At 38.8% G+C, this 27,614-nt stretch overlaps 1 long non-coding RNA gene across 1 annotated transcript; it reads left to right on the top strand.

The window, feature by feature from the left end:
* Positions 1-15,004: 15,004 nt before the first annotated feature.
* Positions 15,005-27,614, top strand: LOC140508125 (uncharacterized). The gene is made up of 3 exons (XR_011968307.1): positions 15,005-15,155; positions 18,779-18,984; positions 23,624-27,614. It is a non-coding gene; the product is annotated as an uncharacterized lncRNA (long non-coding RNA).

Genomic DNA, 27,614 nt, shown 5'->3' with positions numbered 1-27,614 from the left:
CTGGATTTCCAGTTCCCTTTCCATTGACTCAGAAAGCTCTTTTTTCTCTAATTCACTTCATCCACTCTGCTTCTATTTGTCTTCCGCCCCTTTGTGTAGCTTGGAAGAATCTAGTTCTGCTACTTTTTATGGTATTATGACATATTCAGAGTAACACCTTAGAGAGCTTGAGTCACCAAGACAAAGAAAGCCCCAGCTAAAGGGACCAAATTTGAACTAAGGTATTCCTGACTCCAGGTTAAGCATTGTGCATCACCAGAAGCCTGGAAGACCATTCTCTTTGCTTGCAACAGTACATGGCCAGGAGTGAGACCTAAAAAGATGAAGGGGAGGAGGGAGCTGGGTTACAGTGAACTTTGAATGGCAAAAAGAGCATTTTACCTCTTCCTGTATACAATAGGGAGCAACTGGAGGTTGTTGAGAAAGAAGGCTACAGAGTTTTAGACAAGAAATTTTATGAAGGCGAAATCAACAGGTAAATCAATTTTGATAAATCATGGAGAAAGAAAATTGTTATTTAGAACTGGAGATGGATAGATATAGCACAGAGAGAGAGAGAGAGAGAGAGAGAGAGAGAGAGAGAGAGAGAGAGAGAGAGAGAGAGAGAGAGAGAGAGAGAGAGAGAGACAGAGAGACAGAGAGACAGAGAGAGAGAGAGACAGAGAGAGACAGAGAGACAGAGAGAGACAGAGAGAGAGACAGAGAGACAGAGACAGAGACAGAGACAGAGACAGAGACAGAGAAACAGACAGACAGACACAGACACAGAGACACAGAGAGAGTCTGGGTAGTGTTGTCTGGTTTTCAGGAAAAATTCTAAAATGTGTCACTCATGGATTCCTTAACATATGAAGACTGATGGTTCCAGAGAATTCTAATGACTGTGCAGGAAAGCATCTTAGTCTAGTGTGCAGAGGACTGGAGGTAATATTCAATTTGAAGTGATCAGTGGAATTGTCAGAGAATGAAATAGCCTTGGGCTCCTCTCAGACCCATTACACTTAGGGTCTCCAGAGTAGAAGAGGTTTCATGGGATGAGAACTTGAACAGCAGACTGGTAGTGGTGGGTAAACCTTCACAAGAAATTTCACTCCTTTCTTATCTACTCATAGTCTAGATGCTGACCTCATCATTCCACCAAAACTGCTCTGTCTAAAGTCACCAATGATCTCTTAATGCTCCAATCCAATGGCTTTTCCTCCATCTTTCTCCTTGATCTCTCTGCTGCCTGGTCTCTCTCCTCTTGAATATTCTCTTCTCTCTTGGTCTGGGGAACACCACTCTCTCCAGCTTCTCTTCTTACCTCTCTAACTACTCGTCTGTCTCCTTGGCTGGCTCTTTATCCAGGTCATGCTCTCTAAGTATGGGTAACCCCCAGGGTTCTGCCCTGGGCCCTCTTACTTTCTCCCTCTATACTACTTCACTTGGTGATCTTGTCAACTGCCATGAACTGAATTATCATCTCTATGTGGATGATTCTCAAATCTAGCCATCCTGCCCTGTGGTCTCTGCTGGTCTTGTTTCCTGTCACTGCTTCCTTCCAGCCATCTTGAACTGCATATCCGGTAGACATCTTTATCTAAATGGGCCCCAAGCAGAACCCATTATCTTTCCTCTAAAAGTTCCCCACTTCCTACCTTCCCTCCTATTGTAAAGGGCAATTGCATTCTCCCGAACTGGCTCCCAACCTAGGAGTCATCTTGGATTCCTCCCTATTTCTCTCCCCTATATCCACACTGTTGTCAAAGCCTGTTAACTTCACCTCGAGACAACATCTCTCAATACTCCTCCTTCTCTCTTCTGACACTGTGAGCACCCTGTTTCAGTCCTGCATCACTTCAATTCTAAACTACTGCAGTAAATGATGGGGTGGGATGTATCTGCCTCAAGTCTCTCCCCATTTCAATCCACCCTGTATTCAGCCACCAAAGGATTTTCCTAATGCATGTATCTGAGCATGTCACCCTCCTACTCAATAAATTTCAATGACTCCCTATTAACTCCAGGATAATATATAAAATGCTCTGTCATTTAAATCCCTTTCACAATCTCACTCCCTCTGTCCTTCCAGCCTTCTGATACTTTATTCCATGATACATATTATTGATCCAATGACAGTGACCTCCTGATTGTTTCTCCTGGCTCAAGGCATACTCTCCGACTATCCCCCCAGGTCTTCAACATTATCTCTCTGCTGTGTTGATATCCTTGACTTTCCTTTGAGTCTCAGCTAAAATTCCATCTTACACAGGAAGCATTCCCCAACTCCCTAAATTCCTGTCCCTTCTCTCTGTTGAATGTCTCCAATTTATCATACATACATACATAAATACTTATATGTAGGCATGTGAGCATACCAAAAAAGCCAAACAAGGTTCCTGCCCTCAAAGACCTCAGTGTAGTGGGAGAGACAACACACAAATAAATATGTAGAAAGAAGATCTATAGATATATATGTGTCATATAGACATGTATCTCTATACATAGATAGAGATACACATATATATATGTACATATATACATATACATATGTTGGTCTCAGTTTCCTCATCTGTTATATGAGCTGAGAAGGAAATGGCAAACCACTCCAGTATATTTGTCAAGAAATCTCCAAATGGGGTCACAAAGAGTTGGACATGGCTAATTGGCAAATAGTTTATCAACTGAGACAACAGGCAAACAAATCTACATGAACAATATCCACATAAGTGGAAATGGAGATAGTTGCTAAAGGGAAGCCTCTAACTTTAATGTGGTCCCCTGGGAAAGATTAAAAAGAAAAGGGACAGGGATCTTATTTGATAGAGTTCCTCATAGGTTGGGAGCAAGAACTTCTCTGAATATCTCATGCACAGCCATTCTTTCATGTGGTCAAACCAGGATACATAGGACACTTGAAGGACATTGGGAAGGAGAGATGGGACCCCTGGTCATTTCTATTTCACAGAGTTATAGGGCACTTACTGGGCTGTGAAGGTTGCCAGAGTGAGAGTCAAGGACAGAGAAGTAACTTCTGCTCTCACATGACAGATAATCTAGGGTAGGGCATGATTCCCAAACCCACAGGAATATCACTCAAGAGAAGACTAACTGGGAGAAGGGCCATGAGGAAGTCACAGGGTAAGGTCAGCCAGGTGCTGGCCTTACCTTGAGCAATTTTGGCAAGAACATGTGGAACACATTGGAGTGGGATCCCTGGAGGCAAATGAGGCACTTGAATGACCTGCCTTTCAATCTAGGCCCTGATCCAGTCTCTTGAGACTTTGCTCCTCAGAAAGATCACTAGTCTTAGATTCAGAAGACCTGGGCTGAAATGTGAGTCAGCTCTTCTCTCCCTGATATGTTTTCAGGTCACTTATTTTTCTAAGGTTATTTCTCATTTTTTTCTATTTAAGTACTTTTTTTGTTTCTTTAATCATTTCTTAGTTTCTCATGCAGTCATTAGCTTCCACTTGATCAATCCTAATTAAAAATTTTTTTATCATTGAATATTTGTACATCATTTACCATTTGGTCAATCCTGTTTTTTAAAGTGGTATTTTCTTCAGTGTTTTTGAACCTCTTTTCCCCCAAGCTATTAATTCTCTTTTCATATCTTTTTTTTGCTTTACTTTCATTGATTTCCCTAACTTTCGCTCTATCATTCTTATTTGATTTTAAAACTCATGCTTATGGTCTTTCTTTGGCTTCTACTGCAGTTCTCTTTAGGCTCTGATTGAATTTGTATTTTTCTTTGATGTTTTATTCATCGTTGCTTTGACCCCAATGGCTTCTTCTGAGTTTGTGTCTTGACCTTCCCTGTCACCATAGTAGCTAGTCATGATCACGTGTTCTTTTTGATCATTTGCTCATTTTCTAGTCTGTTTTTATTGTTTCAATTTTTTTTCTTGTCCTACTTCTATAACTAGACTTCCTAAAGCAAGACTGAATAGTAGTGGTGATTGTGGAAATCCTTGTTTCACTTTTAATTTTATTAGGAAGGCTTGTACTTTATCCCACTATAGATAATGCCTTCTCTTGGTTTCAGATTAAGACTGTTGAGGTTTAAACTCTGCCCACCCAGGGACACCAAAAATTCTTGGAGTTTAATGATATGTTGTGGTGTTTGAGATGGTGCAATCATCTCAAAGATTTCGGAGTCAGACCACCTCTAATCCAAGTATAGGTATATATTGAGATTGACCCCTTTCATGAACCAGGCTAAGTTCCAAGAGGAACCAGTAACTTCAGAGAAAGCAAGATGAGCTTTTTTTCTCCCTCTGTATTCTTTCTTTAAAGAAATGCTTAATTTTTTGTTTTCAACATTCATTTCTATAAGATTGTGAGTTCCAAATTTTTCCTCCATCTCTTACCTCCACCTATCCCAGGACAACATACATTCTTATTAGCCATTCCTCCAATCTGCCCTCTCTTCTATCTCACATCCCCTTTCTCTCTTCTCCTTCCATTTCATGTTCTTGTAGGGCAAGTAACATTTTTATAGTCCATTGCTTGTACTTCTGATTTCCCACTTGCTTGTAGAAGCAATATTTAACATTTGTGTTTAAAATTTCGATCTCCAAATTCGCTCCTTCCCTCCCTCTCCACCCAGTCCCACTGAGAAGGCAAGTGTGCAAAAAACTTCCATAACAGTCAAGTTGTGAAAGACTAATTATATTTTCCTGTATCCTGTCTTGACGCCATTTATTTCATTCCCTCTTTGGACCTTGTCCCTCCTTAAAATTGTTTATTTCTGATTATCGCCTGTCATCTGCCCTCCGTTCTATCATCAGTCCCTCTTATCCCCTTACCCCCTACTTTCCAGTTGAGTAAGATAGATTTCCTACCCAATTGATTTTGTATGTTATTCCCTTCTTAAGCAAAATCTGATGAAAGTAAGATTGACTCATTCATTCTCACCTCCACCCTCTTCCCCCCAGTATTGTAAAAGCTTTTTCTTGCCTCTTTTATGTGAGATAATTTACCCCCATTGTATTTCTCCCTTTCTCCTTCTCCTACTATATCCCTCTCTCAATCCTTAATCTTATTTTAAAAATATCATCCCTTCATATTCAACTTACTCTGTGCCCTCTGTCTGTTTATCTATCTATTTACTGGGTTACAGATATCATCTTTCGTTGTAGGAATACAATCAGTTCAACTTTGGTATATCCCTTATTATTTCCTTTCCTGTTTACCTTTTCGTGCTTCTCTAGATTTTTGAATTTGAAAGTCAGATTTTCTATTCAGCTCTGGTATTTTCATGAAGAATGCTTGAAAGGTCTCTATTTCTTGAATGTCCACTCTCTCCCTGAAGGATTATGCTCAGTTTTGCTAGGCAGATGAAACTTGGTTTCAATCCTATCTCCTTTAACCTCTGGAAAATCATATTCAAAGCCCTCTGATACCTTAATGTAAAACCTTCTAGATCTTGTGTTATCCTGATTGTTTCCACATTACTTGAATTTTTTCTTTCTGACTGCTTGCAATATTTTCTACTTGACCCGGGAAGTCTGGAATTTGCCCACAATACTCTTAGGAGTTTTCCTTTTGGGATGTCTTTCAGGACGTAGTTGGTGGATTCTTTCAATTTCTATTTTGCCCTCTGGTTCTAGAATCTCAGTACACTTTTCCTTGATTTTTTCTTGAAAAATGATGTCTAGGCCCTTTTTGTTATCATCGCTTTCAGGTAGTCTAGCAATTTTTAAATTCTCACTCCTGGATCTATTTTCCAGGTCAGTTGTTTTTCAAAGAGATATTTCACATGGTCCTCTATTTTTTCATTCTTTTCATTTTGTTTTTTAATTTCTTGGTTTCTGTTAGAGTCATTAGCTTCCATCAGCTCCATGCTAATCTTTAAGGAATTATTTTCTTCAGTGAGCTTTTGAACCTCCTTTTCCATTTTCCCATTCTGCTTTTTAAGACATTCCTCTCCTCTTTGATTTCTTGAATCTCTTTTGCCCTTTGGGTTATTCTATTTTTTACAGTGTTATTTTCTTCAACATTTTTTGGGTCCCCTTTAGCAAGCAGTTGACTCGTTTTATATGAATTTCTTCCCATTTGTCTTTCCAATTTTTGGTCTACTTCTCTTACTTCACTTCCAAAATCCATTTTGAGGTCTTTCATCGCCTGTGACTAATTCATACTTTTCTTGGAGCCTTTGGATGTATGAGATTTGAATTTGTTATCTTCTTCTGGTTGTATGTTTTCATCTTCCTTCTCATCAAAATATGATTCTAGAGCCTGATTTTTTTTTTGTTCTGTTTGCTCATTTTGCCAGTCAATTACTTGATATTTGAACTCGTTGTCCAGGTAATTCTCTGCTTGCAGGCAAGGTGATGATGATGTACTGTTCCAAACTTTAGGGGTTTTGTGCAAGTATTTTCAGAAATACTTCTAGGGACCTACAAATTTTTATCTTTTCCAAGTTTGTATGATCAAAGGAGAGGTATTTTCTCCTCTTCTGGTCTACACTCTGGTGTGTGACTTCAAACACTCTTTTCTGTCTTGGAATGTGAGGAGGATTCTCTCTCCACTGCTTCCAGGACCTCCACCATGCCAGCACTCCTTCACAGCTAAGGATTGCCATCAGTGGCTGAGACCCAGGTCCAAGTAAGGCAAAGCCTTAGTAGAGGCAAAGAGATCCCTGCAATTCTCCTCTAATCAGCTGCTTGATCACTCAACAATATGTGAGCCTAGAGCTCAAGAAATAGCTGCCACTGCCACTTCTGCTGCAGCAGCAACCACCACAGGCCCCACCATCTGATCTAACAGCGTGGGGCTGGGACAAGACTACAATACCCTCTTTTTCTACTGGTCTTTCAAGTTTTCCTTGACGTTTTGAGGTTGAGACGTCTGGTAACCACCACAACTGTCAGTAATTCATTCTCCTGAGGCCTGCTCAGGCTCCATCTGTGCTAGTGTGCCCCACACTGAACTGAGCTCTGATCCTCACCTGGTGCGATACACACGTCCTGTTGAACTTCCAGGCTGTCCTGGGCTGTAGATTTGTTTCACTCAGTCATTTTGTGGGTTCTGTTGCTCTAGAATTTGTTTAGAGTCATTTGTTACAGGTATTTTGGAGGGGTTTGTGGGAGAGCTCAGGCAAGTCCCTGCTTTTTCTCTGCATCTTGGCTCTGTCACCCCAAGGTGAATTGTTATAGGGTAAAGATGCGATTACATTACTGCAGTCATGAATACTAAAAAGACAGGAGGGGTTTGTTAAGGGATTAGGTAATAGGGGAGACGTTCTCAGTCTCAGTGAAATTGCACATGAAATTACATTCAATGCATACCCAAAGTTCCATTTAGGAGGTTATGTATGTATGTATGATAATGATGTTATAATTAGCCTCTCTGCACCGTAAGATCACTCTGTGTCAGTTCTTTGCTATTACTGCACAGGTGCCTACTTAGGGAAAGTCCCTTCCATTGTTTAGGGGTTCATATCCTTCTTGGGCATCCTGGTGGTGCTGCCTTTTGATTGCCTGAGCATCTTGGTCCTGTCTGTGAGGGCATGGATGTGGTTGTGGTTGAGTGCAAGGTCTTTTCTTTCTGTGGGAAATATGAGGAATGGATCTGGAAGCAGTGGTTAGCTACAGGCAGTGGCTGGGATCCCATCACATTGATACACCTGCTGTTTTTGTGAGATATAGGAATTAAAGCTTTTCTAGTGAGCAGTGAGAAATATATGAAGAATTTGGACTACTGATTGTGTGTTGGGGAGGAATGTATGAGGTAGGGGCAATGGGCATGCTGTACAGTGGGGCCTACGAGGAAGTTAGGATACTGGGGCTGGGGCAGTTTTTTGAGGGATTTTTAAAGAATTTTTCTTATTTATTATTATTAGAATTGAGTCTATCATGACTAATTGTCATTTTAAGAAAGGCTCCATGAAGTCCTATGTTTTCTAGTGTTTTAAAGAGGAATAAGTGTTGTATTTTGTCAAAAGCTTTTTCTGCATTTCTTCAGATAATCATATGATTTGTGTTGTTTGTATTATTGATGTGGTCACTTTTGCTGATAGTTCTTCTAATATGGAATCGGCTCTGCATTCTTAGTATGAACTCCACCTGGTCACAGTGCATGATTTTGGGTTATACTACTGTAGTTTCCTTGCTAATATTTTCTTTAAAATGTTTACCTCAGTTCAGTACTTACACTCCTGCTCCTCTTCCTCCTTCTCCTCTTCCTAGTTCTCCTCGTTTTCCTCTTCTCTCACCTCCTCCTCTTCCTCACTATCACCATCATCATCCTCCTTTTCCTTCTCCTCTTGGACTAGCTCCTGCTGATTGTGCTTCTCCCTCTGTTCCCTTGGAGGACACCACCCTGGTGCCTCTGTGAAATAAAGACCCCCGGGCTCAACATGACTGACAAAAAGCCAAAGGAAGGAGTCAAGAAAGAAAGGAACCACGTTAGTGTAAAGATGGCAGGGCAAGATGGTTCAGTGGTGCAATTTCAGATTAAGAGACACACACTACTTAGTAAACTAATGAAAGTCTACTGTGATCAACAGGGTTTGTCGATGAGGCAGATCAGATTCTGATTTTATGGGCAACCAATCAATGAAATAGACACACCTGCACTGTTGGAAGTGGAAGATGAGAATACAATAGATCTATTCCAGCAGAAGTCCGGAGGTGCTTACTAACATGAAAATCAACAACCTGACTCCAGAACCATGCTCCCAAGGGAAAAAGTAAATTCCAATTGGAAAATCAATATTTGTTTCATCCACATCCTGACTACTGAAGTACAGTTTTCTCTCTTCTTTGATTCCTTTCCTCCATTCCTTTATTGTACATAAAGTACCTGGTGTATGTGCATAGGCTTAATGTGTATTTACTTTTTACTATATAGCCTATGGTATGTTCTGATCAATATCAAATGGAGATGGGGACTGGAATTACAAACCAGTTCTGTGAAAATATCCCTTTTCTCCATTAGTGGCAGGCTCATTCAACTTTAATCTTTATATTTCAGTAAATTATTGGGTTCCCAGTGTTTAACCCGCAAAACAACCTTGCATATTTTGATTGGATAATTTCAATGTTTTTATTTAATCATTGTAAAACCAAGAACAATTTTGTAACATTTTGTGTACGTAGTGGTACTCTGAGGTACAATGTGGTATCATTGAGAAACTTTGGAAGCTGGGACGTCTGAGATAAGAACGGTTAAGGCCAAGGAATCTGAATCCTAACATCTGCTGACAAGACTAATTGCTCAACATGAGCACACAGGATCAGAACAACAGTGGAATGAGATCACTTCCTTGGGAGGGTTCCATGGCACACAAATACTTTCAAGATGCCTGCAGGACCATTACAGAGACAAGAGAATGGGCCTTGTTGTTTTGCCTCTGGGGCAATGTCAGACGGGACCATAAAGGCTGACCTTATCTCCAGAAACATTTCCCAATGACTTAGAATTATGGCTGTTGAATATTATTCAGCAGCAATCATCATTGTTTGGCTTTTGTAATGGAACAGTTCATGATGACATAGACCAGTAACAGAAGTACAACCATATCCTCCTGAACTGTTGCACACTCTACCGTCTCAAACTCTTGTCCCTGTGGAGAGTGGGCTCCAGCGTGCCTTGACAGTTACCCACTATTCCTCCCACTAGTTTCACTTCCGGATGTGGTTGTTGTTTGTCCTTCATGCTCAAAGAGGACCATGACACCTGGAAGCTATGGGTGAATGTCACCTTGCTAAAGTGAATCCCCAAAATACTGAAGAAAATAACACCTTAAAAATAGACTTACCCAAGGCAGAGGAGGTCCAAAAACCCAATGAGGAGAAGAATGCCTTAAAAAGCAGAATGGACCAAATGGAAAAGGAGGTCCAAAAGCTCACTGAAGAAAATAAGTCCTTCATAATTAGAACGAAGGAAATGAAGCCTAATGACTTTATGATAAATGAAGAAGTAGTAAAACAGAACGAAATGAATAAAAAAATAGAAGATAATGTGAAATATCCCTTTGGGAAAGCCACTGCTTTGGAAAATAGAACAAAGAGAGACAATTTAAAAATTATTGGACTACCTGAAAGGTATGTGTGATTGCAATCAAAATAGGATCTTTGACTGTTTTTGTTTTAGTATAATCAAGTGGCTGGTTGAATCTTGCCTTCATCAATCAAGAGTCTTTACTAGGAATAAAGTACAGCAACAAGAGTTACTTTAACTAGAAACAGTGTACATACTTGTATTGTTATTATGACTAAAGATCTTGGGGGGGAGCGGAAAGATCAGGAGAAAATTTGAAACCCAAAATCCTGTGGAAATGAAGGATGAAATATAATAATAAATGCATTTTTTAAAAGGGAAAAAAGAAAAAAATATTAGATTTTATTCATATCCCATTGATAAACAATATCCTTAACATGATGAACATTTTTTATGGCAGACATGTTGGTCACATTAAAATAAAATAAGTCCTTGATCAGACAGTAATATTAGATATGATCTTCCAGAAAATTCTTAGCGATAAACTAGTCACTTCTCCAATTAAATATTAAAATACATTGTGACTGCTGGTTAGTCATACTTCATTTCTTTAATGAAGGAATGAAGACTCAGCTAGTACAAGCAGATATTGCTCATTTCAACTCAGTTGAAAAAAGTACTGCAGTCAGTTCTTCAGAAGGTTTTATTTTTTATTCTAGTGAAGAGTCTGGATAATTTTCAAAGTCACAGTCTAATGGCTACATGACTTCAGAATTGCAGCATATTTCAGGGGATGTCCTGTGCTCTACACATATGGTAGGAAATCATGTGATTAAAAGGTGTGGAAGAATGGCCCAATGTCCTGAACCGGTTCTTCAACATTCATTTTATCTTCTTTTTTTCCTTTTAATAAAAATTATTTCTTCATTCTACCAAAAAAGCCCAAACAAACCCTATATAACAAAATATTTTTAATTAACTAATTTTCTTTATTTTCAGTGTTCTACAATCACTAATATATAACTTAGATTATTATTTTTCCTTCCCTCCTCCCTCCCTCCCCGAGATGGCATACAATTTTGTATAGGTTCTATACATACATTCCTATTAAATACATTTTCACTACAGTCATGCTGTACCGAAGAATTAAAATGAGTGGGCAAAACCATCTAACGAACCAAAACACAGTACACACACACACACACACACACACAAAATGATCTCCTACATTCTGTGATTGAATTCCATAGTTCTTTCTCTGAATGTGGAAGGCATTTTGCCTTAGAATACAATTGGGAATTATTTTAAAGTCCTTGCATTGCAATGAAGTTCCAAGTCTACCAGAAAAAACTCTCACATACTGTGGTCATTGCTGTGCACAAAGTTCTTCTGGTTCTGCTCCTTTCACTCAGCATCAGATCCTAGAAGTCTTTGCAGGCTTCTCTGAAGTCTTCCTGTTCATCATTTCTTATAGCACAATAGTATTTCATTGCATTCATATACCACAATTTATCCAGGCATTCCCCAATTGATGGGTATCCCCTTGATTTCCAGTTTTTGACCACCACAAAGAGTGCTGCTATAAATATTTTTGTACATGCGGGACCCTTTCCCATTTTTATGATCTCTTGGGAATACAGTCCTAGAAACGCTATTGCTCAAAGGGTATACACATTTTTGTAGTCCTTTGGGCATAGTTCCAAATTGCTCTCCAGAATGGTTGGATCAGATCACAGCTCCACCAAGGGTGTGTTAGTGTTCCAACTCTCCCACACCCTGGCCAACATTTATCATCTTCCTGTTCTGTCACGTTTGCCAATCTGATAGGTGTGATGTGGTACCTCAGAGTTGTTTTGATTTGCATCTCTCTAATCCAAAGTGATTTAGAGCATTTTTTCATATGACTATAGATACCTTTAATTTCTTCCTCTGAAAATTGTCCATTCATATCCTTTGACCATTTGTCAATTGGGGAATGACTTGTATTTTTTTACATTTGACTCAGTTATCTTTATATTCTAGAAATGAGGCCTTTATCCCTGACATTAGATGTAAAAATTCTTTCCCAGTTTTTTGCTTCCCTTCAAATCTTGGTTGAATTGGGTTTTTCAGTTTAATATAATCAAAATTATCCGTCCTGCACTTTATGATGCTTTCTATCTCTTCCTTAGTCAAAAATTTTTCCCTTCTCCATAAATCTGACAAATACACCATTCCTTGCTCCATCAATTTGTCCATAGTATCAATTTTTATACCTAGATCGTGTACCCATTTGGATTTCATTTTTGTGTACAGTGTCAGACATTGGTCTGTGCCTAGTTTCTGCCACACTTTTATCCAGTTTTCCCAGTAATTTTTGTCAAACAGTGAGTTCTTATCCCAGAAGCTGGGGTCTTTGGGTTTATCAAACAGTAGATTGCTATATTCATTGTCTACTGTGTCTTGAGTACCTAGCACATACCTCTTGTCTACCCTTATGTTTCTTAGCCAGTACCAAGGGGTTTTGAGAATTGCTGCTTTATAATACAATTTGAGATCTGGTAGAGCTAGGCCACCTTCCCTAGCACTTCTTTTTGTTAGTCCCCTTGATATTCTGGACCTTTTCTCCTTCCAGATGAATTTTGATACTATTTTTTCCTACTCTAGAAAATAATTATCTGATAGTTTAATTGGTATGGCACTAAATAAGTGAATTAATTTAGGTAGAATTGTCATTTTTATTATATTGGCTTGTCCTACCTATGAGCAACTGATGTTTTTCCACTTACTTAAACCTGACTTCATTTGTGTGAAAAGTGTCTTGTAGTTGTGTTCATATAGTCCCTGAGTTTGTTTTGGCAGGTAAACTCCCAAATATTTTATAGTGTCTATCCTAGCTTTCAATGAGATTTCTCTTTCTATCTCTTGCTGTTGGACTTTGCTACTAACATACAGAAATGTAGAAGATTTGTGTGGGTTCATTTTGTAACCTGCAACTTTGCCAAAGTTGTTTATTATTTCAAGTAGTTTTTTATTTGAATTTCTGGGAATTTCCAAGTATATCATCATATCATCTGCAAAAAGTGATAACTTAGTTTCTTCTTTGCCTATTCTAATTCCTTCAATTTCTTTATCTTGTCTAATTACTATAGCTAACATTTCTAGTACCATATTGAATAACAGTGGTGATAATGGACATCCTTGTTTCACCCCTGAGCTTACTGGAAATGCATCTAGCTTATCACGATTGCATATAATGCTTGCAGAAGGTTTTAGGTAGATACTGCTTCTTATTTTTTGTAAAGTTCCCTTTCTTTCTATGCTCTTCAGTGTTTTCAATCGGAATGAGTGTTGCATTTTGTCAAAAGCTTTTTCTGCATCTATTGAAATAATCATGTAATTTCTGTTAGTTTTGTTGTTAATATGATCAATTGTGCTGATAGTTTTCCTAATATTGAACCAGCCCTGCATTCGTGATATGAAACCTACTGATTATGATGTATTATTCTTATGATAAGTTGCTGTATTGTTTTTCTTAAATCTTATTTAAAATTTTAGCATCTATATTCATTAGAGAAATTGGTCTATAATTTTATTCCTCTGTTTTGTCTCTTCCTGGTGTAGGTATTGAAACCATATTTGCATCATAAAAAGAATTTGGGAGGACTCCTTTTTCTCCAATTTTCAAAAATAGTCTGCATAGTATTGGAATTAACTGTTCTCTAAATGTTTGATAGAATTGGCTTTTAAATCCATTCAGCTCTGGAGATTTTTTTCTAGGGAGTTCATTGATGTCTTGTTCAATCTCTTTTTGTGAGATGAGGTTGTTTAAGTATTCAACTTCCTCTTCTGTTAATCTCGGCAATTTGTATTTTTTGAAATACTCATCCATCTCATTTAGATTGTCGAATTTATAGGCATAAAGTTGGGCAAAGTAATTTCTAATTATTATTTGAATTTCCTCCTCATTGGAGGTGAGTTCACCCTTTTCATTTCTGATATGAGCAATTTTATTTTCTTCTGTCTTGTTTTTAATCAGATGAACTAAAGGTTTATCAATTTTATTCCTTTTGTCATGAAACCAGCTATTGGTTCTATTTATTAATTCAGTAGTTTTCTTCATTTCAATTTTATTAATCTCTCCTTTGGTTTTCAGTATTTCTAACTTGATATTTACTTGGGGATTTTGAATTTGTTCTTTTTCTAGCCTTTTCAACTGCATGCCTAAGTCATTGATCTCCTCTTTCTCTATTTTATTCATGTAGTCATTCAAAGATATAAAATTTCCCCTCAGAACTGCTTTTGCAGTATCTCATAAAATTTGGTAGGTTGTCCATTATTGTCATGCTCTTGAATAAAGTTGTTGATTGTTTCTATGATTTGTTGTTTAATCCACTCCTTTATTGAGGCTATTTCAATGCAGGAATTCTCCAGGCTATATCGACACTGCTTCAAAGTTTCTCATGCACTGCTGCATGTTAGTCTTTCCTCAGTTCAATTTCTGAATCATTTTCTTCACCAGACTCTCTTCTTCTTCCTTCACCCTTCTTCTTGTTGTTGTTATTCTATTTTTTCTTCTTCATCATTATGGTCTTCATCCTCCTCCCTTTTCTTGTAAGATGTATTACTGATCTGGAGACTTCATTTTTGTTGTTGTTCAGGTGTGCAGGCATGTTGACCTCTTCATAACCCCATAGGCCATGGCGTGCTAGGTCCTTCTATGCTCCATTTTGTCTTGAAATCTAAGTTCATGTTCGTTCCATGATACTATCTATCCAAAAGGAGTGGTGTACAGCACAGCATTTGCTCATCTGGGTCAGAACACTCACAAACATCAAGACTGTTGAAGACATATGCATGCCAGGCAAATTCATTCAGGGAAGTGTTCTCTTTGAGCTAATATTTGTTGTTCTTGTACTGTGTGTTCATGCCTTTCCTTGTGCCAGAAGACCTCAGAGACTTAGGTTGTTTGTCCCTGACCATCTTTATGAAAGACATGCCTGCCTATAAAGCTTCTTAATGATCCCACTTTGAACTCTGACCTATTGAAGAAGTTTGGCAAAAGTCCGGAAGTTGGGCAGAGCAAAGAATTCAGAGTAGAACACTCACCCAGTCTGGAGAGATCTACCTGCATGAAGAATCCCAATCAATTCAAGTTTGTGAAGGGGATAACTTTCATTCCTGAAATCTTTGATGTGGAGGCGGTGGAAAGAATGTGGGATGAGTTTGAGCTTCAGGACAAATATGTAAGTAAAATGATTTCCCCCAAGTCGGTGTTGGTAACCAAGACAGAGGGAAGGTGGAGAAAAAGAAGAACTTTCTGCTGTCCCTGCACATGCTTGGCCTTAATGTTGAGAGAAGGAAAGAACATGAGACCAACTGGCCCAGGCTCCTCCTTGGAGAGCCAAGATTTTTTAGGTGTAGTGTTTCCTGTACCGTCTGGCAGACAATTTGCTGAGACACATATATCCCTTATCAGAATAAGACTTTAAATAGTGGGAAGAAGTCATAAACCTCAGTAAAAGGTTAGTGAAAGCAAAGATGTAATTTCACCCCATCAAGTTCATGGATCTCCTGAGATTTCTGAGCAGTCAGTGCTTTAGGTGTATGTACTCCTGGGTAAGAACCCAAGGTTTAAACAGAATCCCTGAGCCCCCAGAAGGGAAGGAACAGACCAGAGGTCATAGACATAGTAGAACTGTAACCCTGACACTGGTCTTACCATTGTGCCCCGAGTCCTCTTTGAAGGAAGAGGTATTCAGGCCACTTCAGTGGGGCCAGGCACGATTCGTGCTCCTGTTCCAGGGGAATAATTAACTGTAAAACAAGGAAAACATTAGAAAATATGGCAGCACTGAGTTTCAGAACAATGATGGCTGTGTCAGAGGCAGAGTTCCTGGCAGGTTAACCAGAAAGACTTTGGGCTAAGGGCTGTGGGAGAGGCAGTAGGGTTTTCCAGGAAGGCTATTCTCAATCTAATGACAATCCCATGTTTCCATTTGTTTTAAGACCACCAAGTGTTTTCAGCTCTCCAACAAACCTTTGAGGTGCATTCTGCAAGTATTGTCCTTAACTTAGAAATGAAATAACTCTAGCCTAGTGGAGCTGAAGGTACTATAAAACACTAAGGCATGGTTTGAACCCAAAGATCCTCCCTCAAAGACACAGTGCTACCCCACTGCTTTTACATCCATGACCTCAATGTCTTTTATCATCCTTTCTTTCCTCTTTTTATTCTAAATCTTCTCCCTTCCTTCTCTGCAGTGAGGATGTCAGGAGAAGGAAGGGCATAAGGAAAGATTCACAAGCATTTCAAGAAAGAAGTAACTTAGGAGTCATCCAAAGGTGTCCCTACATGAGCAGGTATTGCCTAGAACACACAAGATCTCCGGCAACATGTCATTCCAGCCAGAGCTTTCCCTCCCCCAGTGATGGGGAATTCATGACTTGTCAAGGTCAGCTGCCCCACTGTGGATCAGCTGACACCTTTAATCTGACCCAGGGCTCAGCCGTCCCTTCTCTGGGCTTCCTCACACAGAATCTCCTCAAGGATTTGCCCCCTCAGTCATGCTCTGACTCGGTACTAATGTGAGATTTACTCAGAGAACAACTTTGAATGAAACTCTTTCGTGAAATGGGAGAATCTTGAGGTCATCTCATGAAAAGAATAGGAAAACGTAGTTGGACTCAGATAAAGTCATCAGCCATGGAGCTAGATGCAGGAAGCAATCATAGTTATCTAAATACAATCCCTTCGGGCAAGAAATACCATGTTATCCCAATGTTATTCAAATAACTCCTGAAAACAGTGATGTGTAAGATGTGTACATGGGGATGCCCTCTGTGGAATGATGCAGGTCATTTCTCAAATATGGACACACTCTTCCATCATATATAAACCAACCAATTTAATTACCACACTTCAATTTCTTCCCACCAATTAAAGTTTTGGAGTCCCTGTAAATAAGACAGGTTGCCTACAAGGGTCATGGTCTTTATCCCTGCTTCTTCGTGGTTCTTGAGTTCCCTGAGAAGCCTTCAGATATCTTCTTCTGGATGCTGGTTCCCTGAACTTTTCTTAGTGTCAACAGCAGTTGGCACTCTCTGCATTCCAGAAAATCTGACACAGAATGGACCATGTAAGGGGAGACTCAGACTCAGGTTTTCCTGACTACACATCTCATGCTTTATTAGCTTCAGCACCACAAGAACTCTTTAAGCAAACCTAGCTTTCATGTAATTGATAGAACTCGGATTAGAACTCAAGTCCTTGGACCCACAGGACACAAGGCGTAGCTTCCCCTTGTGCATATACGATGGTATAAACTTCTATTCCCCCATCATAGAAATGCTCTATGCTGCATTCCTTGCACACCTTTGTTTATGAGATCCCCAGGTGCAAAACCATGCCCTTTCCTTCCCTTCTCTGGTTAAGTCCCATCCAGCCTTTATGGCCCCAGAATCTCAGACTCATCCTTCCTGTCCCATCAGAGATCAAACTTATGTGCTTCCACTCTGTTGCGGGTCTCATCAACATTTCAATGAAGGTCTAGTTATTGGGTAAATTTCACAGAGTTTCACCTCAAGGCCAAACACAAAGCATGATGGTGACTAACGGACCCCATGCTGATATCTTCCATTTCTAACCACAATACAGCTCTGAAACCCTAGCCTTTGCACCACTGGGATTAAAACAGAACAATCTATAATTAAAGAGACTGAGGCAGAGCTCTGTGCAACGGCACTTTATTATAGAGTCCAGGGTCCCATCCCTTGAATTGGACCTCTGACCTTCGTCATGATCTGAGGTGCCCCCTTCTTTCAGGCAGTTATTCTTATGAGGCTTGATATCAGACTTCATACCGAACTCTCTAAAGAGGCTATACAAATTATGGAATGCGATTGGTTGATAGATCTTGCTTGGTGGGCCAATAAAATGATGGATCAGTTAGAAATGGCATGTCAATGGGAGGAGGGGTGGTCTCAGGTTGGGTGGAACATGGGACATCTCCACTGACTAGGTGGTTGTAAAATGGGTACCTGCTTATCTGGGACAAGTGAGGATAGGCCAGAGGCACAAAAATAAATTGCAGTACATTCCATGTTATTGAGACACCTGTGCCAAACAGGGCTTGGTCACCATGAGAAAGAAAAACAAGGGTGGAGGATCTCCAGTTAGCTTCCTATGATTAAAAGACTAACTTGCAATCTTCATCTCACAGTTGTGGCACCTAAGATATAGAATTATAATCACGACTCCTATGGAGTTATAGCAAACAGATTAATACTGATTGAAATAGTATAGAGGTCCTAGTGAATTCTTTCTCACATCACTGGATGTGTTCCCTCTGCTTAGAGTTCTCTCTCCTCACCTCTGCCTCTTAAAATCCCTTAATTGCCTTCGTGGAAACTCCTAAATGAGAGTTCATTCCTCTCTCAGACTTTCTTTCCTCCATTCCCTAAGATTCTTCTATGACCAGAGTAGTTTACAGGTTGGCTTTCACTTTAGACTGTGAGCTCCAATTGGGAAGGGACTGCGCATTTGCCTTCTTCTGAATCCTTTATATTCAGCACAGAGCCTGGCATCCTTTAAGTACCCAGGAGATGCTTGTTGAGTGACTAGACACTCTTCGGTGTTGCCATTCAACCATCTAGGCAAATTTGAGTTTCATGTCAAAAACATCTAAACAAATAGCACTTTTCAGGTAGAGCTGATCACTCTTCCTTTTCTCCCTCCCTGGAAGTTTTTCATTGGTTTGTTTCAGTGTGGGCAGGATTGATAGGTCTAAGACCTCTCCTACCTCTGAGGGTCTGTAATGCTGTCAATGAAATATGCATGAGACCCCTCTCTCCTTTTTATTCCATGTAGGAACCCACTGGATGATAGATATTCTCAGCCTGATCTGCTCAAAAAAGCACTCCATTTGGGTCAATTCTCTTCCTTTTTGGAAATGTTCTCCCTGGATGGAGGTGAAAAGCAACATCGAAATCAAGAATCAGTCAGACCCATGACTTATCGCTTCCCATCTCCCCATCCAGCTCTTCCCTGAGTCCTATTTCACCAGCAAGGCTAAGGTGAGTACAGGAGGCCCCTGATAAGAAGAGAAAGAAACAGGTATCTAGGAGTTGGAGGGAGGATGGGATAGAGAGAAGCTGGAGCTGCATTGCTGGTTCATTATCCATAGGAATTTCGGAAAGGGAGGAGGCAGACACAGGAGAATCTCTCTGCTCCCCATTCTTTGCACACTACCCTAACCACCTTTCTAATCTCCGCTTTCACTATGTCACTGCTCACTCCTACCTCTGACAAGCAAGAGCAAAGGTCCTGTGGAGAAAGTCCAGAGGACTGCGAAAAATCAGAAGGGGAAAGGGAAGAAGATGAAAGTATGAAGCTGATTTGAATGGCTTTGGAAGGAGTCCAGAGATTTATCTGGAGAAGGGCAAATCTGGGAGGAACTAAGGAGGCTTCGTGGAAAATGAGGAGTAGTAGTGATGGAGCCAGGAGAAACAGAAGAGCTCTTTTTCCAGTATCTGAAGGACAAATCATGTGGAGGAGAGGTATGATTTATTATGCCTGCCCAGAGAACAAATTCAATGGCAAGGAGGGGAAGTTACCAAGGGGCCAGTTGAGGTTAGATGTCAGGAGCCACTTTCTAACAATAGTTGCTATCAGAGAATGGATTGGACTTCCTCTGTTGGTGGTGGAGTCTCTCTCCCTGGAAGGCTTCAGATAGCAGCTGGGAAGCCATTTGTGCAGATGTCCTAGTGACTATTCTTCTTTTTCTGAAAATACTAGTTTTTTCCCCACCCCAGTGATAAACACTAAAGTTAACATAATGTCTAAATTTCTTTACAGCCTAACATGCTCTCTCTATCTCATTGAGTGGTGAGCAATACTCCCTCCATCACGCTGCAGTGCATAGAATCACTCAGTGTGAGTGAAAAAGCACTCCATGGCCATATACCCCAGCTTGCAGGGAATAAAACTACTCCGTTGTCATGTACTCTACTAGGTGAGACTTGGAGGCCTCTAGGAGGGGGAAGCTGGTTGCCCTCCAAGGATGCCAATTCCATTTTTGAGTAATTCTCATGAGCACCCAAATGTCCCTTCCATTAGCCATCTATTCACACCTTCACCACTACCACACAGCTCTGCCAAACCTTTTACAGGGCATGCTCTCCACATACAGAGGCCAGTAACAGGCACTTGCATTATTTTTCATCCGAACTGCTTTTCAGATTCCAGTCCCACAGATCATTCTCTGTGGCAAAAAAAAGAAATAAAGTAAGAGCCATGCACCCAGGTGTCCTTGGTCCATGTAGGTCATTATTATAGTCTCACTCACTCCAAACTATGGTCTTCAGCTTCCTTTAGGCTGCTTCTTATTGCACTCATAACACAAAATCAATCTGTTGCTTTCACTACTAGAAGTCAACCTTACCTCAAGGTGACTTTTAGTGTTTCTTACAGTTCAATTATAAGACGACATTACATTTGAAATCTTCTCTCACTTCCATTTCCTGTACAAGGCTTCTCAAAGCAGAACATGCTGAGCAAATACTCCCTTTTGAATCAAAACCCTTCTCTTTAGAGAAAATCCTATTACCCTGCTCATTGAGATGATTTCTCTTTTGTCTTCTGAGTTCCATGCCTGAGAACTTCCTATCCAGTCTAGACTTCCCCAGTTTCATTGTCAGCCATGGTCTTCCACTTCAGACTCTTTGGAATCTTCCTTGTCAATAGCTAAGGTTCATATCAGACTTTTAATGGTGTTTGTCTCCTCTTGTGCCATCAGTCTTCCGACCAAATGGCCACCTCTCCACCTCCCACTATTTCCCTCCCATCCCCTGCCATGACCAGGCCATTAGTATTGGTCAAAATCTCCTCTGGAAGAGTAGCCTTCATCACAGCTTCCTCACCTTTCTGATGGATCATGTGATGATCCAACTGATGGAGTATCAGTTTTCCACAGATTTCTCCAATTCAAAACCCGTCAAAAGAAATTCTGCTGTAAATGTTCCTAAACTAAAACTGGGGAGAAGAACACAGGGAACACTTTAGAACATTTGAAAAACAAGAAATAACATTGAGGAATGGAAACACTTGGGGCTCTCCTCAGAACCTCCACTTCCTTAACTAACCAGAGAGCCTGGAGCAGTAAATGGAAGCCATCTGGTAGACTTTGTCTTCAATTGGAGCCATGAACTTCTGTAGAAGCATCCTCCCCCAACACAGTGATTTATTTTATGCATGCCATACCCCTATGAGAAGCAACAGATATTGATTCTTCCCAGCCATGTGAAGGAGAGGAAGAGAAATTGCAGCAGGCTGGGGGAGAGAAGAAAGCGTTTCAGCAAGGGAAAGGGACTGGAGACTCAGTTGAGGTTGATCCTTCCAGAGAGGATTCTGGGAACATGGTGGAATAGGCCAGCAAATTTCAAGCTCTCAGGATTTTACTCCACACAAGTGATAAAATAGCACCTGTGAGCGATCATAGAACAAATGCCAAACCCTGGCATTAGCTGGCTTGAGAGGCTGTCTCATCCTTGCTAAGAGAACTTTTACCCCCCACCCCCGGGACAGCGAGGACAGGTGGGCATCTGATCCGGGTAGATCTAGGGTACCTCTGCTGACAAGGAACAGCAGACCCAGGTGTTCTGTGAAGAGCATTGGGAGATCTGTGGAGAACATGTCAGATGAGTGTAGAAGCAGCGGGGCAAGGACACTACTATCTCTGGGTACTTACAGCAGGATGGAGGTCTTGATTTGTGTTCAAGGTTGCAAGGGAGAACTGAAGAGGATCAGAGGTCAGAACTATCTCCATTTCCCAAGAGTAGAGGTGATTATAAAAATTAAACTAATACCAAAAAACAAAATGGACATGCAAAGGAGAAAGAATCCAACCATCGAAAGCTACTATAGGAATAGAGGGCTGGTTCATCTTCAGAGGAGACTACTGAAAAAATAGAATCCTCTTCTATCCCAAAGAGTAATATCAAATGGTTACCTTCCCCAAAAGAATTCGTTGAAGGATTTAAAAGACCTTAAGAATTACATGAGACATTATTGTAGAAAAATTAAAAAAGAAAGATAGAGAATAATACAAAAAATTAGAAGATTATGACAAGAAAGTCAATCAGCTAGAAAAGAATGTCCAGATTCTTAAAGCAGAAAATGACTCCTTGAAAATAAGAACTGGAAAAGCTGACAAAGTTAAAAGGGATGAAGAAATTAAAAGATAAAGAATGAAAAATAGAAAATATGAAGCATCTCATGAGAGAAAGAACCAATCTGTAGAACAGATCAAGAATTGCAAAGAAGAATAATTAGACTACCTGAAAGTTTTCATAAAAAATATTGAATAGAATTTCTCTTTCTATCTCTTGTTGTTGGACTTTGTTAGTATATAAAGAAATGCAGAAGATTTGCATGGGTTTATTTTGTAACCTGCAACTTTGCCAAAGTTGTTTATTATTTCAAGAATCTCTGGGATTCTCTAAGAATATCATCATATCATCTGCAAAGAGTGATAACTTAGCTTCTTCTTTGCCTATTCTAATTCCTTCTATTTCTTTATCTTCTCTAAGTACTACAGCTAGCATGTCTAATATCATATTGAATAATAATGGTGATAATGGATATCCTTGTTTCACCCCTGATCCCATTGGAAATGCATCTAGATTATCCCCATTGCATATAACGCTTGCTGAGGGTTTTAGACAGATACGGCTTATTATTTTATGGAAAATTCCCTTTATTCATATGCTCTCCAAAGTTTTTAATAGGAATGGGTGTTCTATTTTGTCAAAAGCTTTTTTGCATGTATTGAGACAATCATGTGGTTTCTGATAGGTTTGTTGATGATATGATCAATAATGCTAATAGTTTCCTAATACTGAACCAGCCCTGCATTCCTGGTATGAAACCTACCTGATCATAATGTATTATTCTCATAATGAGTTGCTGTATTCTTCTTGCTAAAATCTTATTTAAGATTTTAGCATCTATATTCATTGGAGAAATTGGTCTATAATTTTCTTTATCTGTTTTATCTCTCCCTGGTTTAGGTATCAAAACCATATTTGTATCACAAAAAGAATTTGGTAGGACTCCTTCTTCCCCAAGTTCCCCACATAGTGTATGTAGTATTGGAATTAACTGTTCTTTAAATGTTTGACAGAATTCACGTGTAAATCCATCTAGCCCTGGAGATTTTTTCCTAGGGACTTCACTGATGTCTTGTTTTATTTCTTTTTCTGAGAGAGGGTTGTTTAAGTATTCAACTTCCTCTTCTGTTAATCTGAGCAATTTATGTTTTTTTAAAAAAAATAATCATCCATATCATTTAGATTGTCGAATTTATGGGCATAAAGTTAGGCAAAATAATTTCTAATTACTGTTTTAATTTCCTGCTCATTGGAGGTGAGTTCACCCCTTTCATTTTTGATATCGGTAATTAGGTTTACTTCTTTCTTTTTTTAATCAAATTGACCAGAGGTTTATCAATTTTATTGATTTTTTTCATAAAACCAACTCTTATTTTTGTTTATTACTTCAATGGTTTTCTTAATTTCAATTTTATTAATCTCTCCTTAGATTTTCAGTATTTCTAACTTGGTGTTTACTTGGGGATTTTCCATTTGTTCCTTTTCGAGCTTTTTCTGCTACATGCCCAATTTATTGATCTCTTCTTTCTCTGTTTTATTCATGTAGGCATCCAAAGATATAAAGATATAAAGCTTTCCCTAAGGACTACTTTTGCAGTATCCCGTAAGATTTGGTAGGGTGTCTCATTATTGTCATTCTCTTGAATGAAGTTGTTAATTGTTTCTATGATTTTTTTGTTTAACCCACTCCTTCTTTAGGATTAGATTATTTTTTTCCAATTAATTTTTGGTCTCTGTTTCCATGACCTTTTATTACATATGACTTTTATTGCATTATGATCTGAGAAGGATGCCTTGACTATCACTGTCTTGACTATCTTGACTATCTCTGCTTTTCTGCTCTGGATTGTGCCCCAGTACATGGTCAGTTTTTTTATATGTGCCATGTACCGCTGAGAAAAAGATATATTCCTTTCTATCCCCATTCAGTTTTTTCCAGAGAGCTATCATATCCACCTTATTCAGAGTTTTATTCACCTCCTTAACTTCTTTCTTGTTTATTTTAAGGTTAGATTTATCCAGTTCAGAGAGGGGGAGGTTGAGGTCCTCCACTAGTATAGTTTTGCTATTTTTTCCTGTAACTCCTTTAACTTCTCCTCTAAGAATTTGGATGCTATACCACTTGGAGCATATGTTTAATAAACATTTTGCTTCATTTTCTATGGTGCCTTTTAGCAGGGTATAGTTTCCTTCCTTATCTCTTTTGATTAGATCTATTTCTGCTTTTGCTTTGTCTGAGATTAGAATTGCTACTCCTGCTTTTCTTACATCTGCTGAAGCACAATAAATTCTTTTCACACAAATAAAGTCAGATCTAAGTAAGTGGAAAAACATCATTTGCTCATGGGTAGGCCGAGCCAATATAATAAAAATGATAATTCTACCTAAATTAATTTACTTATTTAGCACAATACCAATCAAACTATCTGATAATTATTTTCTAGAGCTGGAAAAAAATTATATTACAATTCATCTGGAAGAACAAAAGGTCCAGAACAGCAAGGGAACTAATGAAAATTAATGCTAGGGAAGGTGGCCTTGCTCTACCAGATCTCAAGTTTTATTATAAAGGAGCAATTATCAAAACCACTTGGTTCTGGCTAAGAAACAGAAGGGTAGACAAGTAGAATATGCTAGGTACTCAAGACATAGTAGTCAATGAATATAGCAATCTATTGTTTGATAAATACAAGGACCCCAGCTTCTGGGATAAGAACTCACTGTTTGACAAAAATTGTTGGGACAACTGGATAAAAGTGTAGTGGAAACTAAGCATTGACCAATGCCTGACACCGTACACAAGAATAAAGTCCAAATGAGTACATGATCTTGGCATAAAAATTGATGCTATAAACAAATAAATGGAGCAAAGATTAGTGTATTTGTCAGATTTATGAAGAAGGGAAGAATTTTTGACTAAAGAAGAGATAGAAAGCATTATGAAGTGCAAAATGGAAAATTTTGATGACATTAAATTGAAAAGTTTTTGCACAACCAAACCCAATTCAGACAAGATTTGAAGGGAAACAAAAAATTGGGAAAGAATTTTTGCAAGTAGTGTCTGTGATAAAGGCCTCATTTCTAAAATAAGTTGAGAACTGAGTCAAATATACAAGAATACAAGTCACTCCCCAATTGATAAATGGTCAAAGGCTATGAATAGGAAATTTTCAGGGGAAGAAATTAAAGGTATCTATAGTCATATGAAAAAAATGCTCTAAATCACTATTGAGTAGAGAGATGCAAATCAAAACAACTCTCAGATACCACATCACACCTATCAGATTGGCTAACATTGTAAACCAGTTAGATGATAAATGCTGGAGAAGATGTGGGAGAGTTGGAACACTAATTCATTGTTGGTGGAGCTGTGAGCTGATCCAACCATTCTGGAGAGCCACTTGAAACTATGCCCAAAGGGCTACAAAAATATGTGTACCCTTTGATCCAGTCATACTACTTCTAGGATTCTATTGCCAAGAGATCATAAAAATGGGAAAAGGTCTCACATGTACAAAAATATTTATAGTAACTCTCTTTGAGGTGACTAAAAACTGGAAATCAAGGGGATGCCCATCCATTGGGGAATGACTGAATAAATTGTGGTATATGAATTTAATGGAATACTGTTGCACTATAAGAAATGATGAACAGGAAGACTTCAGAGAGGCCTGGAAAGACTTTTATGACCTCATGCTGAGCGAAAGGAGCAGAATCAGGAGAACTTTGTGCACAGCAATGACCACAGTGTATGAGAGTCTTTTATGGTCGACTGGGAATTTCATTGAAATGCAAGGCCTGAAGAAAATTCCCAATGGTCTTTTGAGGCAAAATGCCTTTCATATCCAGACAAAGAACTTTGGAATTCAATCGCAGAATGTAGCAGATCATTTTCTTTTGTATTACATTTTGATGTGTCATGTGATTTCTCCCATTCATTTTAATTCTTCTACCCAACATGACTGTAGTGAAAATGTATTTAATAGGAATGTATGTACAGAACCTATATGAAAGTGTATGCTGTCTCGGCGAGGGAGGGGGAAGGTAAGGGTTAGATAGTGGAAAAGTAATCTAAGTTATATAGTAGTGATAGTAGAACACTGAAAACAAATAAAATTAATATTTATAAAAGTAATAAAAGAAAGTGAGACTGGTGACGTTGCACAGTCCTCCCTCACTCAAGTCAAAGCAAAAAAAAAATGTTGATATAATTATATAGAAAATAATTACAGAAAAATGTCCTGAAGCATTAGAGCAAGAGGGGAAAGTAGAAATAGAAAAAAATCCACTCACTATCTGAAAGAGATCCTATAAGGAAAACTCACAGGAATATTATAGTTAATTTGCAAAACTCACAGATCAAAGAAAAAATATTACAAATAGCAAGAAAAAATTTACATATGATGGTGCCACATTCAGAATCACATGAGACTTTTGAAACACTAAAAGACTGCAGTTTTTGGAACACTATATATGGAAGAGCAAAAGAACTGGCCTCTGGCTGAAAATGTCATACCCAAGCAAACTAACCATCATTCTGAATGAAAAAAAATTGGTATTTGATCAATTCTCAGATTTTATGGACTCTTTTTAAAAAAAATTCCTGAACTCAATAGAAGATTTGACATAATGACAGAATATTTGCCTTTTATGTATGAAAAATGTCAAACCTATGGCTAAGATTGTTGCTAGGAAAGATTTGATTGACAGGAGTATGATGTGACTTCAAAAAGTAAAACCACTGAAGAATTGTTAAAAGAGAAATTATCTTATGCAAATGACGTGTCAGAGGAAGAACCCATACAGAGGTTTTGATGGGGGAGGGTTGTTGTTAGTTCTGGAAACCCAAGTTCTTGGGGAATGGCTTTAAGAGGGGACAATACATAGACATCTAGAAGAATGTAAAAGTCTTCTAAATTAAAAAAATAAAACTCTAAAGGGATAGGGAGGGGGCGATGATAGAGGAAGGAGCTTTAGAAGGGTGGGGAGCAGGATAAGTCCAAGAGGTGAAGGGAAGTGTGTATTGATTTAGGGAAAATGGGGGACAAGTGAAGGATTGCTTGAGTGGGGGTAGGTTAAATAATAGGAGGGTAAAGTAACAAGTAGAAGTAAAGTAGAGAAGTTAGGAGAGTTAGGAAAAAAGAGAGAGAAACAAAGACAAAAACAATATAAGGAGTGGAATCTTTTGGGGAAAGTATATGTTTATATATGTATGGTTTTTTTGTATGTGAATATACTTATATGTGTATATATATATATCAATACTTATATAAAAATATTTTTATGCTCAATTGTAGCCTTCAGGTAGTGACTAGAGGGGAGTAAAGGGGAAAAAAGCACAAAATAGAAAGTATATAGCACAAAACAAAAGAAAACCTCCAAGGAAACAGAAGAAAAGATGGACAGATTTCAACTTCACACACTGTGTTTAATATAAAGACTTTGTTGAAATGATAAGTTATTCCTATATAATCTGAATCCCCTGCAATGTTCTGGCGTGCACATGACATTTTTTGTCTTTTACTATTTTATATTTA

Source organism: Notamacropus eugenii, chromosome 5, assembly GCF_028372415.1.
Source record: "Notamacropus eugenii isolate mMacEug1 chromosome 5, mMacEug1.pri_v2, whole genome shotgun sequence".
Taxonomy (NCBI): domain Eukaryota; kingdom Metazoa; phylum Chordata; class Mammalia; order Diprotodontia; family Macropodidae; genus Notamacropus; species Notamacropus eugenii.
Note: the sequence above shows the minus strand (reverse complement) of the source record. Positions and strands in the feature narration are given on the sequence as shown.